The sequence below is a fragment of the Haemaphysalis longicornis genome, unplaced genomic scaffold (genome assembly GCF_048455015.1).
Source record: "Haemaphysalis longicornis isolate Haplotype H1 unplaced genomic scaffold, Haemaphysalis longicornis Haplotype H1 scaffold_3, whole genome shotgun sequence".
NCBI lineage: Eukaryota > Metazoa > Arthropoda > Arachnida > Ixodida > Ixodidae > Haemaphysalis > Haemaphysalis longicornis.
Genome location: NW_027526335.1, coordinates 100,318,059 through 100,331,107, shown reverse-complemented (window position 1 = coordinate 100,331,107; position 13,049 = coordinate 100,318,059). Strand labels below are relative to the sequence as shown.

At 47.0% G+C, this 13,049-nt stretch overlaps 1 pseudogene across 1 annotated transcript; it reads right to left on the bottom strand.

Moving 5' to 3' along the window:
- Window positions 1-269: 269 nt before the first annotated feature.
- LOC144174947 (very long chain fatty acid elongase AAEL008004 pseudogene) lies at window positions 270-7,745 on the bottom strand (annotated as a pseudogene). The gene is made up of 3 exons (XR_013323552.1): window positions 7,394-7,745; window positions 5,706-5,752; window positions 270-1,229 (listed from the first exon to the last, which is right to left on the bottom strand). The product of XR_013323552.1 is annotated as a very long chain fatty acid elongase AAEL008004 pseudogene (transcript).
- Window positions 7,746-13,049: the final 5,304 nt, after the last annotated feature.

The following is a 13,049-nucleotide window of genomic DNA, read 5'->3' as shown; positions in this document are numbered from 1 at the left end:
TCACGTAACCTGTCACTGATTGCACCGATTTCATCTGTAGGCCACTGTGTCGCAGCAATAGAGTTGAATCTTTTCTTTAAAAACGTTGACCTTCAGTCGCAATGTAAATGCTTTTGTAAGTAGTATACTAACGTGGGCTTCAGACAAGCTGAGAAAGTGTGGTTTCTTTTAATTATTTTTCAAAGATGTAACTTTTTGAGAGTAAACAGAACACTCACGCTACATTTATTGCATATATTTGTGCAACGTTGCTTTTCGAAATAGGACTTCAAGAAAAAGGACGGGTAAGATCCGTTCGAAAATCAATGGCAACAACAGAATGTGAAAATTGATTCCTAGCTACTGTACTTTGTTGCTTCTTGTATACACGGCTACTTTTTTTTAGTGTGGTTGCTCATGAACTTGGATTCAGCAGTCGAAGAGTTGCGGTAGCCCATGTACGATCTGATGTAGAAGTTGATGAATAGACACAGAATAAGGAACGTCTGTGCATTCGCAGTGTGGACGACTGGCCTGGGAAAGCCACACTCGACAAATAGTGGTACGGACATATGCACGATGATGATCAAGAACTGAACAATCTGTAGCGTCGTCAGGTACTTTTTCCACCACAGGTACTTCTGCATGCGGGATCCGAAACTTGCCAAAAAGTAATACGTGTACATGACGATGTGTACAAAAATGTTGAGCGCCAGGCCCAGTGCGGGCTGGCCTTCGGGTGCAAACCGCGCAAAGAACCAGATGTTGATCACGACGATGGTGTGGTGGATGACGTGTAGCTGAGTGACCTGGTTGAACTTCTTGCGGAGCACGAAGAACACAGTGTCCAGGAGGTCTGCGTATCTACACATGATGACTATCCATCCGTACCTGTAGTACTTGAGGTGATTCTCAGGGGAGTGGCCGGTGAGGCCTTGGCAGAGAAGGCTGTATGTCCCACCGGGAAGGTAAGTCGGGATGAGGACGATTACGAGCATCACCATGTTCACGAGGACCATGGCGACATTGTAGACACGGATGATGTTGATGATTTGGAATGGTTCCCTTTGCTTCATCCATCGTGGTCCGGCGACTTTGACGAAGTACAGGTAGGAGATGAGCATGAGAACCACGAAAAAAGGGTTCAGCACCAGCGGGTAGTGACGTGTCCGGGGATCAGAAATGGAGTCTAGCTTGTCCAACAGCGCCACTGGGTGCAAACTGGACCACATATTTGTCCTGGGTTTAACCTGAAAAATAAAAAATTGATAGTTACGTTTTTTGTTCCCGGTTTAACGGCACAGGTGTATTTCTCTTTTCTTGGTGTTTACTACGCGAATAGCTGGGCAACTGGTAATATGCATCACGCATCTGATTGCTGTTTCTTATAGACGGTCTCGCTGTTTGTAAACAAACATGACTGCGGCGAACGGTTCGCCCCAGAAGACTTCCGGTGCGGCACTTCCGGTAATGGTTTCTAATGGTCGCGGCCGTCACGGCGGTGTTTGCCTGGTGTGTTTGAATTTGTTGCTGCATTATTTCTGGCACATTCCTTAAGATGTGTTTACAGCGATGTCTAGCGACTACATGACTACTACTGTGACAACACTATTACCAACGTCGTAATAATGAACACCGCTTTTTCACATAAGAAGGGGTGTGTGCGGTACGCCACTTCACATAAACGGAACCTACGCTTCATCACGCGTATTTTAGGCTGCATAAAACGGGCTAGTTAACACACTCAAACGTTGGCACACATTACGATAAATCGCTTTCTACTGCGCCTGTGTCACAATGGGCAGTTTTGATATAGATCGGCGCCGATCGGAATCGGTCACGATCTAAGGTGTTCAGTGTGACTGAGATAACAAAACGTACTCATTATGTGATGACGTCAGGTGCGGCTGAGTCACGAGAACAACTATTGTTTACTGACTAGTACACTATTCATGAATCAAACTTTCAAGTTAACCCGCTTACATGTAGTCCGCGCTCACACGGAAAGGTAAATTAGCTGGGGTGCGACGATTTCCATTGGCGGCAACACGACAAACTACGAGTCAGTTGCTCGCACCGATGAAAACCCAGTCGCAAGCGTCGCTCTTATAAAAAGCAAATGTAACGGCGCCACTGTAATTAGCAACAAAACGTGGGCAGCGCGGCTACCTTGGTGTCCCGAGTGTTGCTTCGAACAATACACATCCCTGATAATTAAGCCTCTAACTACAAGAAACACCTTTACAGTGTATTTTCGGCGTAGCATGAAGCTTTGCTGTCCAACTAAATCGTCACCGCGGTTACTGTTATGGATGGAACACGAAGGCGTCCGACGTGATCCTTGTAATTGGGGACCTTAGACTAACGTCTGAGCATCGCCTCTGTGCAATTGAAGCACACGTTGGGCTTTACTTCCTTTTGATGAAGTGGGCAGAACAAATCTGCGCGCTCTTTGTGGGAGCCCAGTTTTTCCTCGTGATAGCTGCAAGCCAGGTGCTGCTTCTGCCTTCATCTCTCGGGAAACAGAACGTTATGACTTCCGATAGCAAATTTGCTCCGGAAAGCAGACTGCACCCCGGCACAACACAGCAGTGTCTGAGTCGCGAGCGCTTCATCGGAATAATTTTATCCGCCGAAATTATCGAAACACAAGCAGCTGCCGCCACCAACGCAGGCTGAAACCACGGCAAAACAATGTAAACAGGAAGCTTTCTAAGGCACGTTTCCGGTGAACGCACAATGTTGCCAGAGAGTGACGAGCGCTGGCGAAACCGTGTATAGGTACCACATCAGCTTATTCAAAACGGGTGGTTTTAAAGATGGCGCTATCCATTGGGTGGGACAAATTTAACATTTCAATTGCCTTACGGCGCCAAATATCAAGCCTTATAATTACGGCGTGCAATAATAGAAGCCTCTTATGCATTTGTATGAAACTAGGGCCCTATTCTCGACTACACAAATTGCCGGCATTTCGCCCATGTTTTTTTGCGTAAGCACGACGTAAGCAATCAGTGACGTGCTGCACCTATAGCTAAGACGACATGCAGTGTAATTTGACGAGTCCCTCATAAAGATCGCTACCAAGGTATCAAATATTGTGCAAGAAAGATATAAAAACACTTGGCATGTACTATAAAAATTAAGACGGTAGCTGAGGCTGACAAGAAAAACACATTTCTGGAGGTCAAGTTTGGCGCCAACACCACAAGGCGATCGAGTAACGTTGATCCAAAAGCGAGCGAAAGGCGGATGTCGAGCTAAAGAACATCACACAATTTTTTTACCGTATCTATTTATTTCTTTCAATCGCTTTTTTTAACATAGCTGGGCTCTCTGCTTCAATGCAAGCTTTGTTGCGTTATCACCTTCCCTGCCGCCACCGCCGCCACGCCATCGTCTGCTGCTATGTTACAAGTTTATGACTTGATCAGAGAAAAAGACGGCCGCTACCGTCGCTTCTATGACACATAAGAGCAGCGAAGCGCTACGCCTGATAACCGCGGACCGCACCGATGTCGCCGATTCACTCATTCGTCAAGCTCGACTGCAATCACCGCTGTAATGAACTAAATAGTCACTTTTCATTGTTATTTTTCTCTTGAGTTCGATCATGTGACCCAACAGCTTACTAAGACAAGTATGGACAAATGCCATGCATTGGGTTCTCTTTGTCATGGAAAGCCTTGTACTGCCCTCTCATGTTGCGGTTACGCCAAACAAACAATTTTTATTTCATTGCCAAACATAAAAGCAAAATACGGCATGTTATTTGTATGTTCCATGATCGCTGACTTCGAAGCAGTTGAAACTATAATTTGTTTCGGTAGGAAACATGCTCTAAACAGCGCGCATGCGAAACTGCGCCTGCTGCAAATAGCCGCACATTTCGCGGCGCCGTAAGCCGGGGCAATATTGTGCCCTATTTTGCTTGTATTTTGCGACAAAAACAGCCGCCATTTTCAAGCTGTTACGTAGCATTACGTCACTTTTACGCAGGCTGAAGTTGCCAATGCATGACGTAATCGTTCCCGCCAACTGTTTAAATTACGTCACGCCCTCCCAGCCAATCACAGAGGAGGTGTGTATTACAAGCAGTTTGTTGTTGAGTAGCAAAGACAGGCTTACGTTGTCATGTCCGCTGCATTTAGTCTGGTTTTTCATTCCCGGCCAAGAATTATGCGCCTTTAGTAACGAGAAATAAGGCAAACTTTAGAACTGGTGTCTGTAGACGACATGAAACGTCAAAATGACGACAGCACACACAACCGCTTTGTCAACCGGAAGCACGTTACCAAAATTGAAAGCCAATTAGAAAAGACTTCCGGAAAATTGCCTGAATTGCCGGCAATTTGTGCAGTCGAGAATAGGGCCCCTAGTGTCGCTAGATAAAATGCAGAGTACCGTCACTGAGGCACGCAAGGGAGCAACGGCGGCCATTTTGTTGTTGATCAGTGTTGCCATATTGCCGCTTCTGCGGCCTCACCGCTAATTTAGACAGGGTCATTTGTAAACAACATTGCCGAAGACGCAGAAACACGGCATCTTCGAACACACTTCTGCAGCTGAAATGAAATGAAACTTAACATTATAGTAATTAGAGATCTTCTAAAGGCTCGGTTATCAGTACTTAGCGGCAGAATAAAAGACACCATTCGCTGTTCTTGGCAGCGGCGGAAGGCTTCCGGATGGACCGGTCAGTTACAAATATTAGATGCGACTGCATCTCATTCGCTCGCCTTGTCCATGCAGCGTCGGCGTCGTTGTCGTCCGCCCCTCCCCCATTCTCCTCGCCGCGCGAGCTGCGCTCTCCGCCGCTCACCCGCTCTCCTCTCCGATGCCCCTCTCTCGTCCACACCCCTCCCCCTACACTTTAAGAAAATAATAGTTAGCGGCGCCCGGTTTCGATCCCACAACCCTGTGGACGGAACGCGAGGTACATGGTGCTCTTCCCACTGCGCCACAAAACCTTTTTTTTTCTTTATAACATGGGAGAATGCCTTCAGACGTTGCAGTACGAGGAATACAAGCAAACAAAAGAATACACTGACGAAACCGACCCAGAATCAAATGCTACGAACGCGCCTTATATCCTTGGCTCATTCAAACTACGTCAAGAAGCTACTGATACAACGCATGATGGGGCAATGATTAACACTTGCAATAAAAGAAAAGAAGCTCCCACTTACAGCAACAATGATGGAGTAAAGGTCGTTGCGACAGCGAAGCCCCAAGCATACCACTTAGAGAGATTGACCAAGATTGGCCAATAAAACATAATAATAATCATAAAACATGATAATCATACGCGTTCCCGACACCTTTCACGCAATTTCAGAATCAATCCAACGGAAACACCAAGTGAACCCCACGATGCGTCGCATCTACATCTGCGCCCACCTCGCGGGGAGGTGGGCGCAATTTTTTCGGACTCGCAAGAGGCCTGTGAGCACTTTTTGAAGAGACGAGTAAGCTACCGTGCACTCCGTATACTCTTCCAGGCTAAAGGCGGCGTACCCCAACTCCCTGAGAATCTACCTAATATCCAACACACGGTCTTGTGGGCCCCGGCGCACTCGGAAATAGAGGGTGACATAGAGGTACCTCGAGGCTGTACTACACACCGACCGCCGGACGATTCCGACCTCAAAGAACACACGCCAGCCCCACCAAGGATTGCTACGCCACATTGGTATATTACGGTGGTATGAGAAAAATATACCCACCACCACACGAAACCTTGGCGAGGGCCCAGGACACCGACTGGAGACCGCTGCAGAGAGGCACACACCAAAACTTCAACATACTCAGCAGTATTTACTCGAGTCAAAGTGCAGACGCGTACCCATTGTGTCAAAAAACGCACCCTCCCCCACACCAAATGGGAATGCCAAAGCGAAAGGGCTGTCCCCCATATTAAAAACACGTAATGCGTAGGAATAGGAGGCACTGCTGGCCAGCGACTGCTGTGAAGACCAGATCGGTCTGATTCAGCGGGTACGCAAAGCATCAGAGGCCGTTGGAGACCTGGGCCAAGGGTACTCCCCATGTTGACTCCGTCAGGAACTGTAGCACGTTGCACAAAACCCCGCTGGAGTGCCGCCCAACCACTAAAAAAATAATAATAAGCGTGTTCCCAGTCCTAGTCTCAGGGCAGCAGCAGCCGTGTGCGAAAAGGCGTAAAAGGGCAGACTGAAAATGAAATAAATGCCTCCGTGCGGCAGAAAGGAAAACTGCTAAGCGCGCACTCAAATGCCTTGACTGCTGCTGGAAAGTGTTGATTCTGAGTTCAAGTCCACTCTTTTAGCTGTGGCACTGTTACTGGCCGTAGGTATGCCATTCCAGGAAAAAATAAAAAGAAAATGCGGAGTGCTCATGAGCGCGTTCTGCGCGGCGACCGCCTAGCGTTCTCGCCATGCGCAGTGGCTTTAGCAAAAATAAAACTGGCAAAAACCCCGAGGAACGAGAAAATGGCGAGCGCTCATGTGCGCATGCCTCGCGACGACCGCCGATTCCCCGCCTCGACCAGTGGATTTCACAAAAAAGCTCCAGTGCTGTCGTCACGCAACCGCGCATATAAAAAAACTCCAGCGCTAATGCTACCCTACGATTGCTACCCTACCATTGCTACCCTACCGCTAATGCTACCCTACACCCTACCATTGTCCCTGAAGAAGAAAGTGTATGACAGCTGCATCTTATCGGCACTCACCTACAAGGCAGAAACTTGGAGGCTCACTAAGAGGGTTCAACTTAAATTGAGGACGACTCAGCGGGCAACGGAGGGGAAGATGATAGGTGTAACATTAAGGGACAAGAAGAGAGCGGAGTGGCTCAGGAAACAAACGCGTGTTAAGGACATATTAGTAGAAATTAAAAGAAATGGACCTGGGCAGGGCGTGTATGCGAAGGCAAGATAACCGTTGGTCATTAAGGGTAACAGAGTGGATCCCTAGAGAAGGCAAGCGTTGCAGGGGGCGGCAGAAAATTAGATGGGCAGATGAGATCAAGAAGTTTGCGGGAAAAAATGGGCGCACTTAGTACTGGACCATGGTAATTGGAGATTAATGGGAGAGGCCTTTGCCCTGCAGTGGGCGCAGATAGGCTGGTGATGATTATGGCGATGATGATGACACCCTGCTTTTTAGAGGTCACTGCGGCGGCCGCATTCTCTAGAAGCCATTATGGACAATTGGAGATGTGGCTACAAGTGTGCCACTCCTTCCTGATATGACTTGCTGATCCATGGGTAAGAGCTGTTGGAAGTCCACATTGCTGGGGATGACTTAGCATCCACCATTCACCGCGAAAAAGAAGACGACCTTTTCGAAACATATGACAACGATTACTAGCACCGTGGCCATGCAAATAAACAATCTTACTGAAGCTTAACTATCTTCCAGGAAATGCTCACCTACAACAGCGTCGCCATTAAAGTCCTGCGCGTGAGTGGAAGCTTCCCTGAATTCTTATAGTCGGGCTGGTGGCTCGGTATATCTTGTGTTGCTCGCCACGTCGCACCGGCGTCGTCGCTTCCGAGGTAGTCGTGCGCATGAGCAGAATCTTCTTTTGCTGCACCTGTGCAGGCAACGCAGCAGCTCTCTCAACCTAATCAGGCGTGGTTTTAAAAATCCTAGGCACTGTGGCAGAAAGGAAAACTGCTTAGCGCACACTCCAATTCCATGACTGCTGCAGGAAAATGTCGATCCGTGGTTTCCGTACGCTCTTTATAGTCAGGCTGGCGGTTCGGTAGGTCTGGTGTTGCTCGCCAGGCCGGTGGAGGGGACGCAGCAGCTCTAGGAATTGAACCAGGCGTGACTAGCGTGATTCGAGGAACTGTGGCAGAAAGGAAAACTAGTTAGCGCATGCTCCAATGCCGCGACTGCTGCTGCAGCCATTGCCAACTATATGAACGCGTTCGGGATTGCGTACTACGGTGTTGCAAGACCATTGCGCGAAGGCCTGCTTAAAATCGCATTTTTATTGACACTATTTTTTGTGGGCTTTTTACGGATCACATGTCCACCGTTAATTATCGTTCATGACGTAAGTCGTCGGTATGTATGGGCTGGTATCCTTGAGGCGTAATCCATTCACGCTTCCTACTAAAGGCAGGGAAACATGAAAAGTGGACTTTACGTGTTGGGCCGAACGGCTCGATACAGATTGCGCATAGAAAAGATATTTTTTGATGATTAGGTTCAACGCGCCGACGCTACACAGGCGATGAGGCGCGCCGTAGTGCAGGGCTCCGAATTAATTGGGACTGCCTGGGCAAGGACAATAAGCTTTGCACTAGCAAGCTCGAAGTTACTTACACAGATGTGTAGCAGTATTTCGCCGACTAGTATATTTGCAAATAACCAAGAAGCATTTCCATTAATTACGAACGGGATCCTGCTGTTCGGGAGAGAGATAGACAGACATTTATTGTAGTAATGAGTACAAAAGGTGTGCAAAAAACTGCTGCATCAATTCATCAAGCATTTCCATCGACTACGAATGGGATTATGTACTTAAAAATGTATGCACAAAACTGTCTAACCAAAAGCAACTTGGTTGCTATATTTACCATACATTTGTAATTTACGTATTAATCGTACCTAAAGAAACGTATATGCGCTTTCACAGTACGTCGCTCAACAATGTAATTTTTAGGTCAAGTCTTTATGTCAAGACGCCATAAATGTAAAGAGCACAAGGAGATGTTGCAGGGGTCTACGTGCTACACCATATGCACAGATTTTATTTCGGTCCGCGCAGATTACTTTCAAAGCGTAGCTCTAGAGTCCCCGCTAATTCCGTTGTACGCCTACATGCCCCGCAGGAAGGCCAGCTTTCTTTGACGATGATGATGAATAATCGTGGGTGAAGTGAAAGGAAAAGACCGCCTCCTGTAGCCGGAATTGAACCTGAGTCTTTCGCGTTATGAAACCGGCGTCTGTCCGATTGCTGCACTTTGACATGCTCGAAGCTAATGCCAAGCAGCAGGTACCGATTCCCGCCGTACAGCTCAAACCCAAACGCTAAACATACGGAGTGCCCTCCCAAGAGTTGCTGTGGATATTATAGAGAAGGGTGCGTACCTCCAGATTAGCACATACTCGCCGCGTGGATTGGCCAACCAAAGAATCCATCACTAGAAAACTTCGGGTTGAACCATCGTCGTCGTTAGACGGACAGCTGCATGCTGTTGTTCGTGACTTGAAGTTATGAGCGTCCCTCGGGTATACCCAATAAAAAGAAACGTTTGAAAAAACGTACTTACATATTAATATGTATTACGCGCATGCAATTACGTACTAGAACATTTGCCTTATAAGAAAAGAGGAGAACATGCGCACCGAATTAAGGGCCAGACCACAAATTGCGAGGAAAACACGTAAGGTGAGGCCCCCGAGGGTACGCCGGAAAGTACAGCCGAGATGGAACGAACGACGTGCGTGTATACCCACCCAGACGGAAGGCCAAGTCTTGCCTGAACGTCCAACGAGATGGAGAGTTCTGAAAATTTTGTCCTGTTATTTTCATGTTTTCATGTAATTTTCATGTCCTGTACGGTTCATGTTATCAAATGCTGTCGACGGATGTTATGACTCCAGAGTTTAACTGAACGCTGCTTCACCAAAGCATTTTATTTACTTAATGATAAGTATTTCAATTATATTGTCGCTTTTATGTTTGAAAAATTATATGTTCAGTACAAGTTTAATTAGACCGAGGAATATGTATTTTATAATGTGCACAGGAGTTCATCTATATTGTGGGGATGTAAGGAAATGACGACACCACTTATGGATTGTTATGGAAACAGAAGTGGTCGCGAAAGAGGGATAACTTGCTGCCGACGTGTATCAGAAAATTTAATCGCAAAGGAGGAGTTCAAACAACGCAGGGAGAGCTTTTGAGAGAGGCCTTTCTTCGTTCAACAGTGGGAATGAATAGGATAGGAAGATGATTATGATGACGGCAACGACAGCACTAATCATGATGCATACATTTAAAGCATCACCACATTTTATTAAAATTTGGTTATAATTTATGGTTTATTTTGGGGATGAAGCCTGACTTGTTAGCCTGTGCTACATATTTTTAAAATCACGTTTTGAAGTTCTCGCCTCCCATAAAAATGTGGGGAAATATGCGGACGCGAAATTCGAGCAATTTGGCATGACATAATTTATCAGACCGAGAATGAACATACGCTTATTCCAAGTGAATAAAAACCGAAAAATCTCCGCAGCTTACACTAGTGGTGCAAGGCTGGAGAAACAGTAGAGCTTAAGGCTGACCTATCTTCTCCGGACGTTGACAGCGTATCACAGGAGATAGAGAGCTGCCCGACCCAAGCGGTCAAAGGCTGTTTTGGACGGCACTGTAATGCGAAGACCATTAAAGGGACCCTGCAACACTTTTTTCAGTTTTCTTTGAAATCTCAAATGCTTGCACAACCCAACACACTTAGTACTTACTCAAATGCTTGCACAACCCAACACACTTAGTACTTACATCTGGGGGTCGCAAAGTACCTCATCCAAAAATTACTTCTATACACCCATCAGATACTTGTAAACTCGCTCATCAGATTTTTCTGTCTTTCCCGGTCTTGACGTTCTTCGACGGCTCGAATTACGTCACTAAGGCCATGTAGCGGCTGTTGGACAGTTTTCCTTTATTTGTAGCATTGAACGCTTCTCGATAACAACTTAAAAAAAGTCACAAAACAAACCAGAAATGGAAGGGGTATCTGTTGCGACGAGCAAATCACGCAGTGCCGCTAGGTGCTGGCGATAACTATAGCTTTTGCAGTGGCTCCAGGTGTGAAGGAAAGAGCAAAAGCGCTCATCGAAAGTGTTGCAGCGTCACTTTAAAGTATGTACAGTGCTTTATTCAGTAGCAGTCGTCGTCATTCGTTTCGTCGTCGTCTTCTGACGGCGCAGCCGCGTAAGGCAAATGCTCTTGTAGCGCACCTTCGCGTCGGTAGACCTCCACTTCTTCGTCAGGTGGTCCGGTGCACGTCTACACATGTGGATTGTGAAGGCCAGGTGGCCGTCTACACGAGTGGATTGTGAAGGAATGGCTTGACATGTTCGCCGTCATCGTCTTCCGCGCGGCGGACCCGTACAGTGTCGGTCAATACACGAAGACGACGAAGGCGGGAGCTCTTCATGTAGCGTAAGCCCACGCGCAGGCCTGGACGACGCCGAGCGGTCCCCGTGAGGCACGCGTTCACGTGCGCTGAAGGTTTCCTTTGTCCGTGGGACGGATTTGGATCGGCCTTAGCAGTTCTGCTGTTAATATCAATAAATATGAAGAAAAAAATAAGAACACGCCAATACAGTATCCTTAAGTCCTAAGTGGTAAGGTAAAAGGAAAACAACGAAAAACGTGAGAAGTTCAAACTTTTATTAGTTATCATGAGGGAACAAATCATAGAATGCAGAGAATTATTAGCTTGGCTAGATACCAAATCAAACGAATTAGGCGTAGCGGAAGGCCTGAATCACCATGTGTGTCCATCAGTCGGTTGTGGCGTTGAGCGGGACGGTCTCGGTCAAACATGGGGCTGTGTCACTAGTAGAAAAAGAACAGAAAACTGTCGTGTAGCACTAAGCTCGTCTACCACCGACGATGACGAAGATGGGGGGGGGGGGGCAGGCAGGCTGGCAAGAGCTATCATATCTCCTGGCTAGTAGGTCAATCGCCGACATCTTGTAAATATAGCGCTCACCCCCAACAATCGTTCACGTAATGTGTCCTACCGCCACGTAGCAATGTAAACACATTTAAAACGATGATGACAAGACACAAATTTTCACTGAACAAGCTTATATCCAATTAAAAGGGAAATAGAAAAATCTGGAAACACGCACGCAAGCCGCACGCACCCCCCCCCCCCACAACACACGCACACACGTGCGCACGCACACGCGCGTGTACACTGGCACACCCAGACACAGACGCAGATACAGACTCAGAAACAAACAGACAGACAGATAGACAGACAGACAGATAGACAGACAGGCAGGCAGGCTCCTAGGGCGTCCGCAACGAACGTCTGTTGTGTGCGGTTTCTAGTTCATAATGGAGAGACTTTCAATTTCTCCTGACCTAGGTCGTTTTGTCATTGCGAGGCTTGCGTTTGTCAATAGCGTTCGTAGCCGCCTCAAATTTTACGACGGAAATCACGGGTTGCAGACGAATATTTAATTTAAAATTGGCGTTTGATTACACGATGTAATACATGTGATAATGCAGACGTTTTCACAAATATATTGCGGTAGTGGGTATTGAATGTAATTGTAGAGTTCTTGGGAGATTCATTTAATAGTAAGAGCCTGACTATCCAAGGAGGTGAACAACTAAGCCTGAATATCCACCCAGATGGAAGATCCACCGAGTCAGAAGATCCAATCGAGCCTGACTATCTAACGGAATGAAAGGTCCGTCGAGACAACAGATGCAATCGAGCATGATTATCTAACAAGAGGGAAGGTCCACTTTTTGATCTTTCGTCTCGTTGGATCTTTCTTCTCGTTGGACCTTTAGGCACTGAATCTCCGAACACCACATTGCTTTCTTGCCGCGAACAGCGCTGGCAGTTCACCCGCCGCCTCTGTGTCGGCAGCACTGCGGAGGATGGGGTCGACGATGTCGAGCTGAAGCCTCAGCGTCCGCCCGAACCTACAGCCCGCCCATTGATGGCGGTTTTGCGAAGCCGCATGGCTGGAAGTTAAATAAACATTGTCTTAAATCAAAGCTACATGCGCCCGTGTCTTCATTGCTCGGTGCCAAGGGGAACGCAAAGCGCCGCATGATTGCGTAACACAGTCCAGAAACACTTTATTATACCCGTGTGCTAAACCTCAAGATAAACATCGTTGTCGCCTCTTTCCAGCTATGCTCTTGAACCATCTCCGCAGTATGTAAGGGCTTCATATGTTTGTCGTGCTCTCTTTATTCACCGCGACAAGTGTTTGATAGTGTTTAAATAAAAAACATGGGGCTGAAAACAAATTCGCACATGCAATTCGATTAAACGAAAACGAAAATCCTGGGACAGTAACCTA